Source organism: Scyliorhinus torazame, chromosome 6, assembly GCF_047496885.1.
Source record: "Scyliorhinus torazame isolate Kashiwa2021f chromosome 6, sScyTor2.1, whole genome shotgun sequence".
NCBI classification, from domain to species: Eukaryota; Metazoa; Chordata; class Chondrichthyes; order Carcharhiniformes; family Scyliorhinidae; genus Scyliorhinus; species Scyliorhinus torazame.
Window position 1 is genome coordinate 266,322,161 of NC_092712.1, and position 19,444 is coordinate 266,341,604.

Genomic DNA, 19,444 nt, shown 5'->3' on the forward strand with positions numbered 1-19,444 from the left:
CTTCAGTTCTTCACAGTCCTGTTGCTGTGCTTGCTTGCAGCTAGAAAATGAAGGAATCTCTCCTCCATCATTTTGCGCCAAAAGCACAGACGTGCAGCCTCTAGATCGACGCCTTCATAGGGGCCAACATCTCCGCCTTCAACTCCGCAAAGCAGCTTTTCAAAAATTCCTGCTGCTCCCGAGACCACTGAGCCCACGCTGCCTGGTCTCCACCCGCCGCCATCTTGCTTTTCCGCCCTCGCTCTCCCCTCTTTTCCAGTGCCGCTTTTTTGCCCACTCCGCTCCTGGTCCACTCCATACAGTGCTGGGGGAACCTCACTGCTGCCTTCCCACACCGGGAATCGGCGTCCAAGTGCCGCTGGGGCTCCTTAAAAGGGCACAAAAGTCCGTTCACAGCGGGCGCTGCCGAACGTGCGACCTACCCAGGCATAGCCGAAACCGGAAGTCGCTTTGTGACCCTTCTGACACCTGCCTGCGTCCCACCCATGAGTCACGAACTGCAATGTGAAAAACCCTGTCCGAGAGCAAGCATTCAGAAGATGTGCTTCAGGCATGGCACTAGATTTGTACAGTAAGAAGTCTTACAACACCAGGTTAAAGTCCAACAGGTTTGTTTCGATGTCACTAGCTTTCGGAGCGCTGCTCCTTCCTCAGGTGAATAGGTCAATAGATTTGTAGTGTGTGGAATTCGTAAACCAAAGTTACCAAATGGCTGCCAAACAAAGACGTTACCAACAAGAGTTCACTTTTCATAGCTTTTATTTTGGTTGAAAGATTGTCACAGGAGGTACTATTCAGGAGGCACCACGCCGGTGTGGGTGTCCAGAATATTAACCATGTACAGAATTGTACAAACATTGTGTAGCAGAGAGAATTGCAGGTGGAGGAAGACAAAATGTGTTAATTATTCACCTTTGGATGGGGAAAATATTTATGAGGAGAATAGATCTGAAGTTGTGGCAATCATCACCGGACAACATGTGGACATTGCTACCAACGATACCTTAAAAACTGTGACGGTACACCTGGTGGTGCCATAGAAAACGCATAATAAATAAAATTCTTCAGATCATTCCCACCACCAATTAGCAATCTTCCCCACCTTGCACAGGGCTTCCTGCAACCATCCACCCAATAGGTTCTTTCATGTATTGATGGTCATGATGAAGTCAAAGTAGGTACTTGGGACACAATAGTGGATAAGGTGTGGAAGTGGCGCTGAACAATATATTTTATCTGACCTTACACGAGAACGAAATGTAACAGTATGCCATTTTATGCAACAAACTGTGCATATTCCTGGTGAATGACAATAGCTTTCTTTTATTTGTGGTTTATTTTGACTTTCAGAAGGCTTTCAACAAGGTCCCACATCCGAGATTAGCATGTAAAATTAAAGCGCATGAGGGTGAGGGGTAGTGTGTTGAGATGGTAGAAAACTGGTCAGTAGACGGGAAACAAAAGAGTAGCTATAAACGTGTCTGATGTGTTAAGTGAGTTGGTTCAACGTTGACTGCAACTGGTTGCAGTGAAACTAGAAACAGGCTTCTGACACAGGAGATGGTCCAACACTGTTTTATTGAACTTGCTGATTGCTGTACATAATCTGCTGTGGGTTGACACTATTAATCTAACTGATAACCTCCTACTGGTTTGACCAGACTAACTCTCTACCTCCTGGTGAAAGTGCTCACTGGCTTGTGCACTCTAACTATCTCAGTAGCTGTGTCATGTGAGAGAGAGTCTTGATTCCCTGTGGGCTTTATAGTGGTGGTGTCCTGTCTGGTGATTGGTTGTTCTGTGTCCTGTGTGTCAATCACTGCCTGTCTGCATCTCATTATATACGAGTGGATATTATGACCGGGTCTTTTTCCGAATGTCAGGCAGTGACTAGTTGGATACTGCAGGGATCTGTGCTAGGACCCCAGCTAGTCACAATGTATTTGCATATTAATGATTTAGTTGAGGGAACTAAAGGTAATATCTCCAAATTTGCAGATGACACAAAGCCGGGTGAGAGAGTGAGCTGTGAGGAGGATGCAGAAATGCTTTCATTTGATTTAATTAAGTGGGTGGGGCGAATACTAAATTCACATTCTTGGTGGTAGCTTCGACGTGGGTGGACCAGGACAGATTTTTGGTGATGTGCACACCTAGGAATTTGAAGCTGTAACCATCTCCACCTTGGCCCTGTTGATGCTGACAGGGGTGTGTACAGTACTTTGCTTCCTGAAGTCAATGACCAGCTCTTTAGTTTTGCTGGCATCGAGGGACAGATTGTCATCGTTACACAACTCCATTAGGTTCTCTAGCTCCCTCCTGTATTCTGACTCTGTTCGAGATCACACCCACTATGGTCGTGTCGTCAGCAAAGCTGTAGATGGAGTTGGAACCACATTTTGCAGTCGTGTGTGTATAGGGTGTATTGTAGTGGGCTAAGTACTCAGTCTTCCAGGGCCCTGGTAGTGAGGATTATCGTGGAGAGGTGTTGTTGTTTATTCTTATTGATTGTGGTCTGTGGGTCAGAAAGCCGAGGATCCAGTTGCAGAATGAGGAGCCAAGTCCTAGGTTTTGGAGCTTTGATGTGAGTTTGGCTGGGATTGTGGTGTTGAAGGCGGAGCTGTAGTCAATAAGTAGGAGTTTGATGTGAGAGTCCTTATTGTTGAGATGTCCAGGTATGACTGAAGGGCCAGGGAGGTGGTGCCTGCTGTGGACCGGTTGCGGCGGTATGCGAATTGCAGTGGATCGAGGCGTCCTGGGAGTATGGAGTTGATGTGCTTCATGACCAACCTCATGAAGCACTGCATTCTTCGGATGCATCTCATCCGATCCCAGTGCCTTGTCAGCTTTAAGTTACGACCGGCCCGGTATTCATGAGCCCTGTGGTGATCTCAACGGTGCAATTCTGGAACCAGTGCAGGCACATTTCGGTTTGGAAGGCATATCTCTGTGGGTGCCGATATGCAATAACCATAGATTTTTGCCGAAGGGGTTGGATGCGAGTTCCCGGAGGTGGCAGCAGCAGGAGATGGAGTACTTCAGGGACTTGTTTGTAGGAGATATGTTTGCAGGCCTGGAAGAGCTCGAGGAAACCTAAGAGGAATGGTTTCAGGTACCTGCAGGTGAGGGACTATGTGAGGAAAGAGGTCCTGTACATTCCGGGAATCTGCCACCTCTGGGGCTATAAGGTAAGTTGTTGTCCGAAGGTGACATCGGGGAAGGGAGAGTGGCAGACATTTATGGAGAACTGATGGAGAGGGAGTGTGCGCCAGTGGAGAAGATCAGGTGCAAATGGGAGGAGGAGTTGGGTGGGGAGGTGAAGGCCGGGCTGTGGAAGGAAGCCCTGCAGAGGGTGAACGCATCCTCGTTGCGTGTGAGGTGAAGCCTCATCCAATTTAAGGTGATGGATAGGGCCCACATGACTGTTGCGAGGATAAGCCGGTTCTTTGCAGGGGTGGAGGATAGGTGTGGGTGGTGTGCTTGGGGGGGGGGGGGGGGCATAAATCACGTCCACATGTTTTGGGCATGTCCAAAGCTGAGAGGGTTCTGCCAATGATTCTTGGATGTTATGTCTGAGATTCTGGGTGTAGGGGTGGCCCCGAGTCCGGAAGTGGCGATACTCGGATTGTTGGAAGAGCCGGGAGTCCAGGTGGGGAGAGAGGCCGATGTCTTGGCCTTTGCCTCCCTGATAGCCAGGAGAAGGATTCTGTTTAGCTGGCGGGTCTTGGAGCTGCCAAAGGCAGGGGTGTGGGTGAACGACTTGGCATAATTCCTGCACTTAGAAAGGGTTACGTTTGCCTTATGGGAACGTAGGAGGGGTTCACCCGGAGGTGGAAGCCTTTTATCGACTTCTTTAAGATGAATGAAGGCATTGGGGAGACTCTTCTTTGTTTCGGGGGGGGGGGGACGGTGGGGATAAGGTGAAAACTAAGGGGGCGGGGGGAGTTGTGGGCGTGTTATCTGTGGCTGCGGATGGCTTGTTTTTGGATCTGTGGTTTTCTGATATTTTTTTGTGTATGTGCAAAACACCTTTAATAAAAATATATTTAAATTTTTTTTTTACTACAGTTTATCCAATAACTGCTCCTAATCGGTTTTGAACCCTTCTAGTGACAGAGTTTCCTCTTCTGTCACCATGATGTGCTTCCTTGATAAAGACAGGTGCAAAATATTAATTCACCTCAGCTAGGCCTTTTGCCTCCATGTGTAAATCCCCTTTTTGATCTTTAATCGGCCTCATTACTCCTTTTACTAGTTATGTGCCTATAGAAGCCTTTGGGATTCCTCTTTATGTTGGCTGCCAGTCTTTTCTTATAATTCCTCTTTGCATCTCTTATTTGCTTTTTCACCTCCCTTCTGAATGTCGGTGTTTAGCTTGGTTCTTAATTTTATTTTCTACCTGACATCTGTCATCAGCACTCTGTTGTTTCTTTGCCATATTTTCTATCTCCTTTTTTCATCGAGGAATTTTTGATTTTTTTTGCCCTGCCTTCGTGAATTAAAGTTCATTAATAAAGTAAATGGAGCGGACAACTGGAAGATAGCTGTTGTTATTCCTGTTTTCAAAAAAGGAAATTGGAACAATTCCAGGGAATTAGAGAACAGTTAGCTTAATGATAGGAAAGATGATGAATTTTTACTCAGATTATATAATAGAATAACAGCTAGAGATCAAAAATGAGTGGGCAGCGTGGATTCAAATGTTGAAGAAATAACAAAAATGTAGTCAAGGGTATTGCAGTAGATGTAATATATTTGGATTTTCAAAAGGCCTTTGGCATGGTAGACTTGCGTTACAGTAAGATCATATGAAAGTTGGAGATGAAGCAGAACGGATGGCAACTTGGCTACAAAACAGAGAGGAGGGATACTCATTGACAAAGGTGAAAGGTGGTGTACAACAGGGATTGGTGTTGGGACCACTGATGCTCACAGTTTACATTCATGATTTGAGCTCAGGAACGGAAAGTACAACTTACAGATGGCACCAAATTGGGAGGTATACAAGGAAGTATGCTTTAAATGGGAACCATTCAAATAAACTTAAGAATAGATATGAAATTGACTTCAATCTAGATAAGAAATGTGCATTTGGTAGGAGGAAGAGGAGGCCATATATTGCTTGAATAATAGTCTGAATGAATAGGGGAGCAAAGAGATTCAGAGAAACCAATGCACAAATCACCAAACGTGACCCACGTTAATAGGGTGGTTAAAAAAAGCAAACTAAGTTTTGTTTCTAAAGGGATAGAATTGAAAGTAGGAAGGTTATATTCGATCTGTGTGGAACCTTGGTTAGACTACATCTTAGAGTACTGTGCCCAGTTCTGGCCTCCATATAATCAAAAGGATACAGAGGCCTTGGAGAAGGTGCAGAAAGGTTGTAAGAATGATACCAGATTTGAACTCTAAAGACTGAACAGCTTGAGACCCTATCCTCCAGAAAAGGTCAAAGGATGACCTGATAGAGGCCTTCAAGATAATGAAAGAGTTTAACAAGGTAGACTTGAAGGAAATGCTTCGACTTCTGGAGTAGCCTGAAGCTAGAGGTCATAAATACTGTGGCGCAGTGGGTTAGCCCTGCGGCCTCACGGCGCTGAGATCCCAGGTTCGATCCCGGCTCTGGGTCACTGTCCGTGTGGAGTTTACACATTCTCCCCGTGTTTGCGCGAGTTTCGCCCCCACAACCCAAAAATGTGCAAGCTAAGTGGATTGGCCATGCTAAATTGCCCCTTAATTGGAAAAAATGAATTGGGTACTCTAAATTTAAAAAATATATATAAGTTGGCCACTATTAAATACAGTGAGCAATTCTGGAGAAATTTCCTTACCCAGGCTCCTGTAGGAATGTGGTGCATGCTATCACAAGGAAGAAAGGTGGAAGTTGGCTCATGTGGAGCATACTGCTAGCGTCGACCCAATTGGTCCAAATGGCTGTTTCTGTAGTGCACACAGTGTACATGTGCTGGGGACTGCATTGCTGCAACCACAGTACTGCAGCTTTGGTTATGTACCGTCTGCCTGATAAGTATTACAGCATTAAAATTGTTTGAGGTGCAAGTCATACTCTTCTTCCCGATCCTTTTACAATGCCCTGGGTTGCGTATACGGACAAGAATTCTGAAACACCAAGTGCCACACCAGTTCAGGCATAACTAGAATGAACCATCAAGGCCATTTCAGTCATTAAAAAATAATAATAATGCAGCACCAGTATATACCCCAAAGAGGAGAGAGTCCTGCTTATTACATCAAACAGGCATCGTCAACAAAATGGGTGAGTGATACCATAAAACTAAAGGAGGGAACATATTAAAAAAAAAAAGAGGGGGCCGAGTGCATATAAAGAACAGCAAATGAAAACAAAAAGCAGAAAAGATTGTAAGAGCTGTAAAAGAGAACTGAGAGATTTCAAGATTAACACACACGCTTTTTAACAGTTCTATTAAGGGTAAAAGAGTAGTCATGGTTAATATCATCCCTTTTAAAATCAAGTGTGTGTAATATTGCAAATGTAAAAAACAAATGGCAGACTTGTTGAATAATTACTTTGTGTCAGTCTTCAGAAAGAGGATAATATGCCTGACATTCCAGGGAAACAATCCATGAATCAAGGAATTGAACTCACCAAAGTTAACCAAGTAAGGAAAGAGTATTCGGGAAAATAATGCCACTAAAGACTAACAAATTCCCAGGACAAGGACAAGGGACTGTCCCAGAATTTCAAAGGAGGTGAGGAAATTGTTGATGAAATTGTAATCTCTACCCACAGCTCTTGTTGATTTAGGAATTGTTCCTTTATATTGGAATAAAGCAATTCTAACATCATTTCATTTAAGAAAGGTGAGGGAGAAAAATGTCAGTTTAATATCTGATGTGGGGAGATTATTGGAATCTGCAGTTAAGGACAAAGTTGAACATTTAGTTGATCAGAAAAAACCTAACACCGACTTGTGAAAGGTAGGTCATGTCATAATCTTTTGAGGAAGTAGCCAAAGTGGTCGATGGAAATGTTTACGGATGCAGTTTAAAAGGACGTCCGTAAGTTATTCAATAAGGTTCAACATAATAGATAGTTTGCGAAAATTAACAGTCATGGATTTGAAAGAAAATTATTGACCTGCTCAGGGAATTGGATTGGTTGTAGAAGAATAAAGGGTGGGTTAGCTCAGTTGCCTGGACAGTTGCTTCATGATGTGAAGCAAACAGCGCAGGTTCACTTCCTGTACGGGCTGAAGTTATTCATTTTTTATTTAATAATATTTTTATTGAGGTATTTGCAAAATTTTTATAACATTAACAAAAACAATAACATCCACATGGCAAAATGAACATTCCCCCCCCAGCCCAGTCTTCACACACCTCAACCAAACAACGACAATCCCCCCCCCCCCCCCCCCTTGGAATACTGCTTCTGCCGACATTTTAATTTTCCCCGAGAAAGTCAATGAACGGCTGCCACCTCCGGGAGAACCCCAACATTGACCCTCTTAAGGCGAACTTTATTTTCTCGAGACTGAGAAACCAGCCATGTCACTAACCCAGGTCTCTACACTCGAGGGCTTCGAGTCCCTCCACATTAATAAGATCCGTCTCCGGGCTACCAGGGAGGCAAAGGCCAGAACGTCGGCCTCTTTCGCCCCCTGAACTCCCGGATCTTCCGACACTCCAAAGATCGCTACCTCTGGACTCGGCACGACCCGTGTTTTTAGCACCGTGGACATTGCCTTCGCAAAACCTTGCCAAAACCCTCTTAGCTTCGGGCATGCCCAAAACATGTGAACATGATTTGCTGGGCTTCCCGCGGACCTCGCGCACCTATCCTCTACCCTGAAAAACCTGCTCATCCCAGCCACTGTCATGTGTGCCCGGTGGATTACCTTAAATTGTATCAGGCTAAGCCGGGCGCACGATGAGGTATTAACCCTGCTGAGGGCATCCGCCCATAGACCCACCTCTATCTCTCCTCCTAGCTCGTCCTCCCACTTGTCCTTAAGCTCCTTCACCGGGGTTTCCTCCGCCTCCGAAAGCTCCTGGTAAATATCTGATACCTTCCCCTCTCCCACCCAGGTACTGGAAACTACTCCATCCTGTATCCCCCGTGGCGGCAGCAGCGAAAAGGCCGGCACCTGCTTTCTCAGGAAGTCTCGCACCTGCAAATACCTAAAACCATTCCCTGGTGGCAATTTAAATTTATCCTCCAAGGCTTTCAAGCTGGGAAAGCTCCCATCTATGAATAGATCCCCCACCCTTCTGATTCCTGCCCCCTGCCACCTCCGGAACCCACCATCTAGCCTACCCGGTATATACCTGTGGTTGTTACAAATCGGGGTCCAAATCGATGCTCCCTCCACTCTCATATCTCCTCCACTGCCCCCCGATCCTCAGAGCCGCCGGACTTGTGGAGTATCGGGCCAGCGAGAACGGCAGAGGTGCCATTACCAGTGCTCCCAGACTGGTGTCTTTACATGACGCCGCTCCCATGCCACCCCCTCCCCCACTACCCACTTCCTGATCATGGCTATATTAGCTGCCCAGTAGTAATTGCAGAAATTCGGCAGCGCCAACCCACCCTCCCTCCGACTGCGCCCTAGCAACACTTTCTTCACTCGCGGGGTTTTACTCGCCCACACAAAGACCAAAATAATTCACCCGCTTGAAAAAGGCCTTGGGGATAAAGATGGGGAGGCACTGAAAGACAAATAGAAATCTGGGCAGGACCATCATTTTCACGGTCTATACCCTCCTGGCCAGTGATAGCGGGCGCATGTCCCATCTCTTAAAGTCCCCTTCCATTTGATCTACCAACCGAGATAGGTTTAACTTGTGTAGTACCTCCCATTTCCGGGCCACCTGGATTCCCAATATCGAAAGCTCTTCCCTACCATTCTAAGCAGCAGCTCTCCCAGTCTATTTTCCTGCCCTCTTGCCTGGATCACAAACATCTCGCTCTCCCCCGTGTTCAATTTATACCCCGGAATACTGCCAAATTCCCCCAAGATTCGCATTACTTCCCCCCCATCCCCTCCAACGGGTCCGAAATGTACAAGAGCAGGTCATCTGCGTAGAGCGAGACCCGATGCTCCACCCCCCCTCCCGCATCAGCCCTTTCCAGTTCCTAGAGGCTCTTAATGCCATGGCCAAAGGCTCTCTGGCCAGAGCAAACAGTAACTGGGAGAGGGGGCACCCTTGCCTCGTCCCTCAGTTAAGTTTAAAATACCCCGACCTCAGCCGGTTCGTACGCACACTCGCTACTGGTGCCTGATAGAGCAACCGCACCCAGTCGATAAAGCCCTCACCAAACCCAAACCTTCCCAACGCCTCCCACAAGTAGTGCCACTCCACCCGATCAAAAGCCTTCTCCGCGTCCATTGCTACCACCACCTCCTGGTCCCCCCCCTCCTGAGGGAAAGATAATAACATTTAGAAGCCTTCGAACATTGGCCTTGAGTTGCCTGCCCTTAACAAATCCCGTCTGGTCTTCCCCTATCACCCCCGGGACACAGTCCTCTATCCTTGTGGCCAGTATCTTAGCCAGCAGTTTGGCATCCACATTCAATAGAGAAATCGGCCTGTATGACCCGCATTGCTCCGGATCCTTCTCCCGTTTCAGGATCAATGAAATTGAGGCCTGCGGCATTGTTGGGCAGAGGACTCCCTTTTCTCTTCCTTCGTTAAATGTTCTCAATAGCAGTGGGCTCAATATCTCTGAAAACTTCTTATAGAATTCTACCGGGTAGTGGTCAAGCCCAGGCCTTGCCCGACTGCATGCCCTCCAGCTCCTTGATTATTTCCTCAATCTCAGTTGGGGCCCCCAGCCCCTCCACCAGGTCCCCCTCCACCCTCCGGAACCTCAACTGATCCAGAAATTGCCTCATCCCCTCCACTCCAGCCGGGGGCTCCGACTCATACAATTTACTATAAAAATCCTTAAACACCTCGTTCACCCCCACTGGGTCCAGGACCGCATTACCGTCTCTGCTCCTTACTCTACCTATCTCCCTGGCTGCCTCTCTTTTCCTGAGCTGGCACGCCAACATTCTGCTTGCCTTTTCCCCGTACTCATAGATCGCCCCCCTTGCCTTCCTCAACTGTTCCACTGCTTTACTGAGGTCAAACAGCCCAAACTCCACCCGTCTGGTGCCTCCGAGTATCTCCTGTCCACCTGGAGTATCTCCTCCACTAATCTATCCCTCTCAGCCCATTCCACCTTTTCCCCGTGGGCCCGTATTGAGATTAATTCCCCTGACTACTGCCTTCAAAGCTTCCCAGACCGTCGCTGCAGTGACCTCCCCCGTATCGTTTGTTTCCAGGTAGTTCTGGATGGACTTGTTAACCCGCCCCCATCCAGTCTCCACAGCGGGTGTTGGCTGAAGTTATTCATGAAGGCCTTCTCAACCTTGCCCCTCGTCTAAGGTGTGGTGATCCTCAGGTTAAATCACCACCAGTCAGCTCCCTCTCTCAAAAGTGGAGAGCGGCCTATGGTCCTCAGAGTCTATGGCGACTTTCATTTCAGTCGAATAGATCATAGGGATAATAGGTTTGTAACTTTCTTCCAATCAGATTATGAGTGGTGTCCCTTGAGGATCTGTGTTGGAGCCTTTACTATTTATTAAATTATTAATGACTTGGAAAACATAATAGAGAGCCATATATTCAAGTTCGGTAATGACACAAAAAAGACTCCTATAGTAAGTAATGTAGATGGGATTGATAAAATTACAAAGAGTTAATAAGAGAATGGTCAAAAGTGTGGTAGATGGACATGGGGCTTTTCACAGTAACTTTATTGAAGCCTACTCGTGACAATAAGCGATTTTCATTTCATTAATTTCCCCGAACCCAATCTAACCTTTTTGGACACTAAGGGCAATTTAGATGGCCAACCGACCAAACCTGCACATCTCTTGACTGTGGGAGCACCCGGAAGAAACCCACACAGACATGGGGGAGAACGTGCAGACTCCGCAGAGACAGTGACCCAAGTCGGGAATCAAACCTGGAACCCTGGAGCTGCGAAGCAACAGTGCTAACCACTGTGCTGTATAATATCTGCAGTCCATGTACAACTTACTAGATGGTAGTGGTCATGGGTTTAGGAGGTGCTGTTTATGGAACCTTGGTGAGTTCCTGCAGTGTATCCTGCAGATGGTACACACTGCTGCCACTGTTCGTCGGTGGTGGAGAAATTGAGTGTTTATGGAAGGGGTGGCAATCAAGCGGGCTGCTTTGCCCTGGATGACACGAGCCTCTCGAGTGTTGTTGAAGCTGCACTCATACAAGCAAATGGAGAGTATTCGCTCACACCTCTGACGTGCGCCTTGTAGATGGTGCAGGCTTTGGGGGTCAGGAGGTGATTTACTTGCCGCAGGGTTCCTAGCCTTTGACCTGCTCTTGAAGTCACAGTATTTATATGGCTAGTCCAGTTCAGTTTCTAGTCAGTGGTGACCCCCAGGATGTTGATAGTGGGGGATTCAATGATGGTAATGCCATTGAATGTCAAGAGACGATGGTTAGATCCTCTGTTGTTGGACATGGTCATTGCCTGGCACTTGTGTAGCGCGAATGTTACTTGCCACTTGTCAGCCCAATCTTGCACAGGTCATGCTGCATTTGAACATGGACTGCAATTGGAGGAGGGCCTTCTGGTGCCTCTATCTGACTTTCTGGAACTCCTGGGTTAACTCCTGGTCTGAAAAATCTAATAGTTCAACCAGGCATGTGTTCACCTATATTCCACCGTGGCTGGACACTACAAAGTGAGCAGAAATAGGAATCTCCCCATGTCTGCGTGAGTTTCACCCCCGCAACCCAAACGATGTGCAGGTTAGGTGGATTAGCCACGCTAAATTGCCCCTTCATTTGGAAAAATAAAAAAATAAATATAATTGGGTACTCTAAATTTTATTTTTTTAAAATTTGCACAGGGGCTAAAAGGCTAACCACTGCGCCACTGTGCCACTCCCCGAGCTCCTCATCAACAAAGATACAAATCATACCAAGCCAGGAAATAATACCATTCACATCTGAACGAATAGGCTTCATAGCTAAGCCGGAGTAATTCGTGTTCAAACCCAGTGAAAGCGGGGGGCTTAACGTAAACGGCTGCACCTTAATGACCAATTTGCTAGGTAAAGACATGCTCGACGCTCAAGCTGAAGTGAAGTGTAAACAGAGGAAAATATCCTGTATGTTGAATGTTTATGTGCACCATACGTTAAGAAATAGGAGCAGGAGTTGGCCATTCGGCCCACCAAGCCTGCTCACAATTCAGTAAGATCATGGCTGATCTGTTGTGACCTGAACTCCACTTTGCTGCCTGCCCCAGAACTCTTGCCTCTCTTGTAGATCAATTCCTGGAAAGAAAAAAAACAGTCAGCTGGGTTTAAACCCTCTCAGATCTTTGATCTGCAAGTCATTCATTCATTTCTATTTGATATTGATTTTACGAGGCTGTGATTAACAACTTTCACATACCCCAGCTGTTAGCATTGTTCCATTCATTGTCCTTCACGGTTGAAGAACTCTGATGTGGTCTAACCTCAGTGCTTATAAACATCAAGTTTTGATTGACAGCTCCTGTATAACTTCAAACAGAATTAAGTGCTTTCCAATCAGCTCCCTTTATGGTTGAGTGATTTTGAAGTGCTCAGCTAGAAATTGAGAGCACTTAACTCTGTTTGAAATGGCTAGAGCACTTCAGACTTCCTCAACCAAGTAGTGATTTTTTTTCACTGCCTCTGTCTGGACTGCTGTCTAGCTTCCAGACAGAGGTCTGTCTCCTGGGGGGCTTCCAGACACGGGTCTGTCTCCTGGGGGGAGGGGGGGGGCTTCCTGACAGAGGTCTCTTTTCTGGTGGGCTTCCTGACAGGGATCTCTTTGCTGGGGGGGGGGGGGGGCCTTCCTGACGAGGGTCTCTTCGCTGGGAGGGGCTTCCTGCAGGGGTCTCTTTGTTGGGGGGCTTCCTGACCGATCTCTTTGCTGGGGAGGGGGCTTCCTGATAGGGGTCACCGTCCATGTGGAGTTTGCACATTTTCCCCGTATCTGCGTGGGTTTTGCCCCCACAACCCAAAGATGTGCAGGTTAGGTGGATTGACCACACTAAATTGACCCTTAATTGGAAAAAATGAATTGGGTACTCTAAATTTCTAAAATAAAAGAGAGACTGGATAGGCTGGGATTGTTTTCCTTGGAGCAAAGAAGGCTGAGGGGGGAACCTGATTGAACTGTACAAAATTGAAGGGCGTAGATAGGGTGGATGGGAAGGAGCATGTCCCCTTCTCGGAGGAGTCAGTCACCAAGGAGCGTAGATTTAAGGTAAGGGGCAAAAGATTTAGAGGGGATGTGAGGACAAACCTTTTTACCCAGAGAGTGGTTGGAATCTGAAATTCACTGCCTGAAAGGGTGGTAGAGGCGGGGATCCTGACCACATTTAAGTACTGTTTCGATGAGTATATGAAATGCCATTGCATACAAGGCTACGAGCCAAGTGGTGGCAAAATGTGCTTGATGGCTGATACAGGCATGATGGGCTGATCGCCCCCTTCCCCTGCTGTAAAAACTCTGACTCTATTGACTCTCGCCCATGACAACTTAAAGGGTCTAACATTTGCCCCACTTGCGCAGGGACTTTCAGGTATTGCGTAGCCACAGAGTTTTGGTCATGATTCAAAATCAATATAAAGTGACTGTCTTTCAAGATTATCTACTTGAAGCAGCAGTTATCTGATTACTTTTGATGTGTTTAAACATTTGGTGAGATCGGCTAGCCTTATTTTGTGTGATACTTGAGTGAGTGTCAGCTGTTTCTGGAAACACTGATCTTCACAATCACTTCTAGCCGGATGTAAAACTATGTGCCTCACTGAAACTAGTAGCTGGCTGCACCCGTTTTCGCAGATTGTTGAGACGGCTCATGGTGGAAATAAGTGATAAATTTCTGTTGGCATTGCAGTTGACGAAATCCAACTCATAATTCTTGCAACTGGCGAGAGTAACGAAGATTGTGCTTAATGTATGAGAAACCACTAAGCCACTGACCCTTACTGCCTGTATAAATCTTAATCATTTCAATGTTTTGTTTTCCCTTTCCCACAATCACGCCCCGCACCATCCCCAGTGTAGCGATGCTGTGAAGGCTTTGAAATTTTTTTTTGCAGATGTTGGAGGAGCAGGAGAGATGTCAAATTAGTACTATTTGCAGAAGTTTACAATACATATTGATGAATTCGCCAAGTATGTCAATCACTGGAGAAACTGCATATTCAATATGTAAGAGCCAGCCATGGTTCAATTGGTAGCACACCTGTCTCTATGGCAGATGGTTGTGGATTCAGATCTCACCCTACAGAATGGACCAGGATATCTAGGCTGCCTCTTCGGTGATGCACGGAAGGACTGCTGTATTGTTGGGGGTACCTTCTTTGAACGAGACATTAAATTGAGGCCCTGTCTCACCTCCCTGGTGGTCATCTCCTACGCTTGCTCCTATTTCTTCTGTAAGGTGCTCATAAATGTGCCATCATCCTGAACATTCAACCAACATTTAAACTTGCAAATAGCTTTCCATGCATGTCCTTCAATTGTCACATTGCTTCATTCATTAGGCCTTCAAGAACTAATGTCTCCCTGAGTGCACACTTTGGGTTATTATCCTGTGGATGTGATAGTTCTGACATGTGTACCATGATCACTCACATTACTAATATGTAGCCCTTTATCTGCTGCACTCGTTCCTTAGGACTCTGATGGTAAAACACATGACCATCTGAAGTATGATGTGCCTTGTTTATTTCTGTCAGTTGCTCAGATTTGATTTGATTTGTTATTGTCACATGCATTAGTATACAGTGAAAAGTATTGTTTCTTGCATGCTGTACAAACTATGCATACCGTACATAGGGAAGGAAGGAGAGACTGCAGAATATAATGTTACAGTCATAGCAAGGTGTAGAGAAAAGATCAACTTAATACAAGGTAGGTCCATTCATAAGTCTGATGGCAGTAGGCAAGAAGCTGTTCTTGACTCGGTTGGTAAGTGACCTCAAACTTTGGTATCTTTTTCCTGACGGAAGAAGGTGGAAGAGAGTATGTCCAGAGTGCGTGGGATCCTTATTTATGCTCGTTGCCTTTCTGAGACAGCGGGAATTATAGATGGAGTCAATGGATGGGAGGCTGGTTTGCGTGATGGACTGGGCTACATTCATGACCTTTGTAGTTTCCTGCAGTCTTGGGCAGAGCAGGCTCCATACCAAGCTGTGATACAACCAGAAAGAATGCTTTCTATGGCGCATCTGTAGAAGTTGGTGAGGGTCGTAGCTGACATGCCAAATTTCCTTAGTCTTCTGCGAAAGTAGAGTCGTTGGTGGGCTTTCTTAACTATAGTGTCGGCATGGGGGGGCCAGGACAGGCTGTTGGTGATCTGTACACCTAAAAACTTGAAGCTCTCGACCCTTTCTACTTCGATCCCATTGATGTAGACAGGGGCATTTACTCCACTACGCTTCCTGAAGTCGATGACGATCTCCTTCGTTTTGTTGACATTGAGGGAGAGATTATTGTCGTCGTACCAGATTCTCTATCTCATTCCTGTACTCTGTCTCGTCATTGTTTGAAATCCAACCCACTACGGTGGTGTCATCAGCAAATTTGAAAATCGAGTTGGAAGGGAATTTGGCCACACAGTCATAGGTGTATAAGGAGTATTGTAGGGGACTGAGGACACAGCCTTGTGGGGCACCGGTGTTGAGGATGATCGTGGAGGAGGTGTTGTTGCCTATCTTTACTGATTGTGGCCTGTGGGTTAGAAAGTTCAGGATCCAGTCGCAGAGGGAGGAGCCGAGGCCAAGGCCACAGTGTTTGGAGATGAGTTTCGTAGGAATGATGGTGTTGAAGGCTGAGCTGTAGTCGATAAAGAGGAGTCTGACATGGGTGTCTTTGTTATCTAGGTGTTCCAGGGTAGAGTGCAGGGCCATGGAGATGGCGTCTGCTGTGGACCTGTTGCAGCGGTAGGCGAACTGTAGTGGATCAAGGCAATCCGGGAGGCTGGAGTTGATTTGTACCATGACTAACCTTTCGAAGCACTTCATGTTGATGAATGTCAGAGCCACTGGACGATAGTCATTGAGGCACGCTGCTTGACTTTTTTTTGGTACAGGAATGATGGTCATCTTCTTGAAGCAGATAGGGACCTCAGATTGTTGTAAAGAGAGGTTGAAGATGTCTGCGAATACCCCCGCCAGCTGATCCGCGCAAGATCCGAGTGTTCGTCCAAGTACCCCATCCGGGCCAGTGGCTTTCCGTGGGTTGACCTTCGAGAAGGCTGCTCTGACGTCTGCAGTGGTGATCTCAGCTGCAAGTTCATCCACGGCTTCTGGGGTGGAGGGTTCACTCTCGCTGACCTCTTGCTCAAAACGGGCACAGCTCATCAGGGAGGGGTGCGTTGGAGCCGACGATTTTACATGCCTTCATCTTGTAGCCCGTTATGTCTTGCAGACCTTGCCATAGACGGTGGGGATCCGTGTGGCTAGCCTGGGACTCTAGTTTGGTCCGGTACTGTCTGTTGAAATCTTTTTTTAAAAATATTTTTTATTCTCCTCCTTTTTCACATTTTCTCCCAAATTTACACCCACCAGCAATAAACAATAATCAATAACAAATATGTCAATCCCTATATCAATAACAACGATTCCATCCTCCCACCAAAGTCCAAACATTAGTCCGCATGTTCACCTAAACAAATGACAGAAAGGAATCAGGAATCACCCATAGTCCCCATTAACACACACAGCCCCCCTCCCCTCAACCCTCCCACCCACCCCCCAAAACTAATGTTCAATGTTTTCCAGTTCTTGAAAGTGCATAATGAATAATTCCCATTAATTGTAGAACCCCTCCATCCTTCCCCTCAGTTCAAACTTAACTTTCTCAAGAGTCAAGAATTCCAACAGGTCCCCCCGCCACGCCAGGGCACAGGGTGGAGAGGCTGCCCTCCATCGCATCAGGATCCACCTTCGGGCGATCAATGAGGCGAAGGCTACAACATTTGCCTCCGCACCCAATTCCATCCCTGGCTGGTCCGACACCTCGGATATGGCCTCCCGGTGGCCTGGGTCCAGTTTCGCGTGCACCACTTCAGAATTTACCCTAAAAACCTCCTTCCAGTAATCCTCTAGCTTTGGAAAGGACCAAAACATGTGAACGTGATTAGCGCGCACGCGCCCCCCCCCCCCCCCCCCTGCAACGCTCACACACACCTTCTACTCCTTCAAAGAATCGGCTCATCCTCGCCCTCGTGAGGTGTGCTCTGTATACCACCTTCAGCTGTATCAGCCCCAACCTCGCTCATGAGGCGGAGGCATTCACTCTCCGGAGCATCTCACACCAGAACCCCTCCTCCATATCCTCTCCCAACTCTTCCTCCCACTTTGCTTTGATCCCTTCCAGTGGCGCCTTCTCCTCTTCCAAAATAGCCCCGTAAACCGCTGACACTACCCCCTTCTCCAGTCCCCCTGTCGTCAGCACCTCCTCCAGCATTGTGGAGGCCGGCTCCACCGGGAAACCCTGTATCTCCTTTCTGGCAAAATCTCGAACCTGCATGTATCTAAACATTTCCCCCCTGCTCCAGCCCATACTTCGCTTCCAGCTCCTTCAGTCCTGCAAACCGACCCCTAAGAAACAAATCTTTTGTGTCTTAATCCCTATCTCCTCCCATTTCCGAAAATTTCCATCCCACCTCCCTGGCTCAAATCTGTGGTTCCCCCGAATCGGCATTTCCCTTGACCCTGTCCCCAACCCGAAGTTTTGGCGAAACTGCCTCCAAATTCTCAATGAAGCTATTATTACCGGACTCCCTGAGTATTTCCCCGGGGCTATCGGGAGCGGCGCTGTTGCTAGCGCCTTCAATCCCCACCCCCCTACCCAAACTCTCCTCCATTCTGACCCACTGGCCATCAACCCCTCTGACCCAGCTCCGCACCTTCTCCACACTCGCCGCCCAGTAGTAATACATCAGGTTCGGAAGACCCAAACCCCCTGCCTGCCTTCCCCTCTGTAGCAGCACCTTTCTAACTGTGGCCATCTTCCCTCCCCATATGAACGATGTAACCCTTCCCTCAATCTCTCTGAAAAAAGCCTTTGGCAGGAAAATCGGCAGGCATTGAAAAATAAACAGAAACCGTGGCAACACGGCAGCGACAAGAGCTCCCGCCGGTGGCCGCAATTCTAGGCGATTTCGGGGAAATCCCCGAGTCTTCACCCCCCCCCCCCCCCCCCGACTATCGTCGGCCTTTGGGGCTGTCACTTGCAGCCAGAAAGAACCCCGAGCGGCGGTGGTGGCAGAGGCGCTGGGCCCAGCGGGGCGTCAAGGTCAGAGCAGCGGGGGCGGAGCTACGAGGAGGCTGAGGCGGCAGGCCCGAGGCTGGATGGCTCCCACCTAGGAGGAAGAAAGAAGGCTGAAGCCTGGTCCCAGGGGAGCTTTGGATGAATGCAGAGGAGAAAGAAAGAAGGTTTAAGGAAGTTTGGTTAAAAAATAATTTTTTTTCAAAAAAAGAATAAGTCAGATTGATGAAGGACAGGAGGGTGAAGGGGGAGAGAGGAGAAAAGAAAGAATATAAGAAACAATAAGCCGCTAAAGGATGTAAAGAGCAGCGTTGAAGAAAGGAGGAAACGCGGGTTCGCCGCTGAAGGAGAAGACGAGCAAAAGTGTTGACAGGATGACGGAAGCCGAACTGCAAGGCGGGGCCGCACTACGTATGGTGGAGAGGGTGACCGAGGTGATGGTGGTGGAGCTGGAAAAACAGTTTGCGAGGCACATGGAGGCCTTGAGGAAAGAGACGGCGGTTGTGTTGAGGTCATTGTTGGAGGAGGCAATCGGCCCGATCAGGGTGGAGGTGGCAAAGGCATTGGCCGAGGTGAGAGAGCAGGGCGAGAAGATGAACAAAGTGGAGGAGGCCGTGTCACGACACAGCGACCAGGTCACCTCGATGGGGGACGAGCTGCAGAGGGTGGTGGAGGTTAACAGAGGACTCCGAGCAAAGCTGGAAGACTTGGAAAACCGCTCAAGGCGGCACAATTTGAGAATTGTGGGCTTGCCCGAAGGGACAGAGGGCCCAAGGCCAACGCAATACTTCGCTAAGAAGTTGGCGGAGCTGATGGGGGAGGGTGAGAGCCCCTGTACGAGCTAGACCAAACTCATCGGTCATTAAGGCCGAAGCCCAAAGTGAACGAGCCGCCAAGGGCAGCAATTATCTGCTTCCATAAGTTTTGCATGAAGGAGAAAGTATTAAGCTGGGCGAAGCAGGAGCGTGAGGTGCTGTGGGATGGTACTGCGGTTCGGATCTAGCAGGACTTGACGGTGGAGTTGGCAAAAAGACGAGCGGCGTTTGGGCGAGTGAAGGCGGCTTTGTACAAGAAGGGGGTGCGATTTGGTGTGGTGTACCCGGCG

General features: G+C 47.7%; 1 protein-coding gene across 4 annotated transcripts in view; it reads left to right on the plus strand.

The window, feature by feature from the left end:
- LOC140425414 (N-acetyllactosaminide beta-1,6-N-acetylglucosaminyl-transferase-like) overlaps positions 1-19,444 on the plus strand; it is a 163,547-nt gene that overhangs the window by 29,591 nt on the left and 114,512 nt on the right. The window lies entirely within an intron of this gene.